The following is a 4,556-nucleotide window of genomic DNA, read 5'->3' on the forward strand; positions in this document are numbered from 1 at the left end:
TTATAATATATTATAATTTTATTCTTAACTTAATTAATTATATTATTAATTAATAGTTAATTTTCTAATTTTATTATTTTATACATGTAATCTTAATCTTATAAATTTAAAAAAAAAGAACAATTTTTGTAATTTGAATTTTTAATATCTATGATCATTTTATTTGAAATAAAATAGTAATGATTATAATTTTATTTTATTCTGAGATTTATATACTTTTATTATACTTTTATTACTTTTTACAATTAAATATAATTCAACATATGTACTTTATAATTTTTTAACTATAACGAAACATAAAATAGAAATAAAATAGTAAGAAAATGGAAAAGTTTTGAACGAAGAATAAGAATTTTGCTTGGTTATAATAAATATATCAAATCGATGGAGATGTGTTAAAAAAACTTGACATAAAATTGATTTTAACTATATAATTGATTATAACTATAAATTGATTATAACTATATACTTTTTGAAATCAAATATATTTTCTTTTATCATATTCTATTTATATAAAAAAAATTTTTAAAATCCATACTGATTATTTTTGGATATTTACAATATCGAAATTTCAATAATATTTTTACGAATTTTCAATAATTTTTGTGAATAAAATATTACGCAAACGTAAATCGTCGATAATATGAAAAATGTAAAATATATACAAAAATTCAAAAGACATAGAATCTAATAATAAAAAGTTTTTTTATAAATAAATATGTAGAGAATGCATGAAATACTTTAATTTCTTTAAATAAAAATTTATAGGAATTTTAATTTCTTTTTTTAATAGAATCTTATTTTAATATATTAAAATTTTATTTTATTTTAATTTATTTTATTTTAATATACATTATTCAATTCTATTCATTATTTTCTACAAAAAAGTATTTTATTTGTGTAAAAAAAAATATTGTTACTTGTTTAGAAAATATTTGAATTTCAGAATATTTGAACTCAAAAATGAATTTATGAAATAACTTCTATGTTGATTTTATATTTTATTACATTCCAATATATACTTCAATTTATATAATATTTATATAATATTTCATTAAATATATGTTTTAAAAAATTATATATTTTTACATATATTAAATTTTTAAAAAAGTTATTTCATTTTTATAAAAACATTTAAAAAGATTAAAACGATATATATGTTTTCTACATATCTACATACCTATTTATTAAAATATATATTATGTAAAAATGAATGTCACTAAAAATCATTTAATTTTTATCTAAATCATTTTTCAATATCATCAATAATATATCTATATTCTGTTCGCGAACAATCATTTAAAATCCGTATTATTGAAATTATCGACATTATCTTATAAAAAAGTAATTCAGTTCAGTTATTGCATATTTGTTCGTTATAATAAATAAAATATGATAAAAGAAAAAAAAATTGATCTTGAAAAATATGATTTAGATTAATTTTACGATATTTTTAAGAGATTATTACCGATTTAAAGATATAGAATAGCTATATGATAATATAGACAAAACATTTTCTGTACATAATTGTTTATCAAATATCTTGAGATGGTTCTTTATTTTATTTATATTAATATTTTATAATAATAATATTTAATAATATCTTATTAAATATATATAATATCTTATAATAATAATATTTTATAATATCTTATTATAATATTTTATATATATTGTAGTTTAAATTTGTATTAAATAAAACAAGTTAGGAATAAAGTAAGATAATAATGTGACAAAGAGCTTTACTACATATGTATGGTGTTTAATGCAAATTGTTTATTATAATATTAATAAATGATAATAAATAAATCTCAATTAACATTTTTATATCAACTTTAATGTGTATTTTGGCCTTTAGAATAGATCTTTTAAAGATATCTTAAATAAATTAATATTCAACAATATTTTATATCCTATTCAGCATTAATATTGTATAAAATATTCAAGTATTTTAATAATATAAAATATAAGAACATTTATATTCATCAGTGAAATTAAAATTATAACAATTATTATACAACATATGACATTATTATTTAATGTTAATAATTATATTAAATAAAATATTTTTATATATAGATAATAGATATATTATTAGATAAATAATTTTTTTTATTAAGAATAATTTGATAAATAGAATTTTGGAATTCAAGTTTATATTATATTTCATATTGCAGATTATATTAAAACTTTTTATGTTTTAAATGTTTAATATAAAATATAATAATGATAAATTAAAGAACGTTTATAAACAACACTAGTATACAACTAATTAAATATCGAATATTTATTTGTCTTTAAATTATATTAAAGAATTATTTTAGAATTAAATAATTTTTTAAAATAATAAATAATAAAATATAATAATATAATAAAAAAAAAAGAAAGAAAGAAAGAAAATGAATAATTATATTGCAGTATCGTAATATGCATTTTTGTGACTTACATGCAATTGCCAATTCTGATGTCGCGTTGGTCGTATTGAACTTGATCCCGTTTCTCGTAGCCCAATTAGCCCACATATAGATCCGTCCATGTCGTGTCGTGTGGGGTGGTTTTTAGCAGGAGTGTGCGCAGTGACAGGTAAGCGCAGCTTCTGGGGTTGGAGAAAAGGCAGAGTAGAGGAGGTAGCCCCGTGAACCCGTGGCGATGCATCGGATAGGCACGTCGCGACTCCCGACGCTGAAACATCCTCGATCATGTCGGGTGCCGGTAACGGACCACCAATCTCGACATTCTCGTTTATACAAGGACTGTTCTCTTGTTGGTCACTTGGTTTGACCTCGCTGCTCATCAAATTAATTCGATTAATAATCGCCGCTTAGTTAATTCCGGTCTTCTCGAATCGAATAAAGATACGCGCCGGAATTATTGCTATATCCTCGAACATCCGTGATCGAGAGAATATATATTTAGATTTAGAGAAGCATACGATACTGGAGGGGGGACTGAGAATCTGAAGCACGAACAGGTGGTGCGGCATCAATCGAGCACCAAGAAGGATAGATATATCGGGGAAGAAGTAACAGGTATTATATTACTAAAACTATTTTATTTTTATTTTTTTTCTTTTCTTTTTTTTTTATATTTTTGATTTCTTCTTTTTATTATTTAATTTGTTTTTAATCTATGATCTAATTTGAACGATTAGCATCGTAAATAATAAGCACCTTTTTCAGTGCAATTGTGTTACAACATTATTGAATGATTGTTACTGCATCATTATTTCAGATGAATGATATACAGAAAAAAAACAATTACATATAGTTGATGTTATATCGTGGATTCTTGTTTATTATAAATTTTTGAATTTATTATAAAATTTTGAATTAATTATTATTTTGAATATACATATATATTTTTAACTATAAAGTATGTATATATTTGCTTACAGACCTTAATCTAATGATTATTTTAAATTTATTATTTAAAATAAAATAAAATAAAATTTATTATTTTAAATTTATTATTTTTCAATAATAATTGTATTACATATTCGATGATAGCGTACAAAAAACAAATTAATGTATAAAAAAAAATTAAAAATGTAATATTGATAATTTTCCTTTTTTAATCATTCAAATTTAAAATAATTTTAATAATAATTCATTGTTAATAATTTATAAATTTTTTTTTCGAAAGTCTCCACTATTATATTGTAAATATATTTTTATATATTTCTTAAAAAAATATAAATATATTAAAAATCTCATTTTCTACTAATTTAATCCAATAATCATATTTTGTACTTATAGTTTAAAATAATTCGAAAGATTTCTGGTATCGAAACATTTTATTAATATGAGTTTTATTTTCATTTGTTTTTTTTTTTTTTTCATATTTCATTCTGTTTCTTTAAATATCGATATTTTATAAATCATTTTTTATCATCTAATTTTTCTCTATTGTCTAATTATTCTTATTTGATACCATATTTGTTATATGTTATCGATTTCATCTTCTAAAGACTTATTTAATTTGTTCTTCACCATGAAATTATGTAAATATAATTATTTTTTTGCTTTCAGTGTTTCTTTTCTCGTTTAATTATTTCTCTTAGAGAAATCTAACGATCATTAAATGTTTAATTCCAAGTAATTTCTTCAATAACTTTTCAGGGTTTTAAATCGATTTTTCGATTAAACTTTTCTACCTTCTTTTATCGTTTATACAATTCGTGCACAATATTGTGCAATTAGGAAAATGCTTCGTTAGTTATTACCTCAGTTATTTAATAAATCTTAGGAATTCTAAAAAAGTGAAAATTAAATTATCAAGATTTAATAAAGTTTTAGTTTACTACTAGAGTTTAATACTTAAAAAATGATTAAAAAATTATTCTATTACTGAAATTATGAATAATTTAATTAGTAAAGAATATATTAAATGATTAATTATTTAATACAATTATTAATATTATTAATATTAATATTCAATTAATACATTAAAATAATAAAAATAATAATAATAAAAATTTATTAATTAATATATATTTAATTTAAAATCTTTTTTTTTATTTTTTTAAATATTATCTTTTTAATATTTAATATTTTTAA

This window comes from Apis dorsata, unplaced genomic scaffold (genome assembly GCF_000469605.1).
Source record: "Apis dorsata unplaced genomic scaffold, Apis dorsata 1.3 scaffold_898, whole genome shotgun sequence".
In the NCBI taxonomy this organism is placed as follows: domain Eukaryota; kingdom Metazoa; phylum Arthropoda; class Insecta; order Hymenoptera; family Apidae; genus Apis; species Apis dorsata.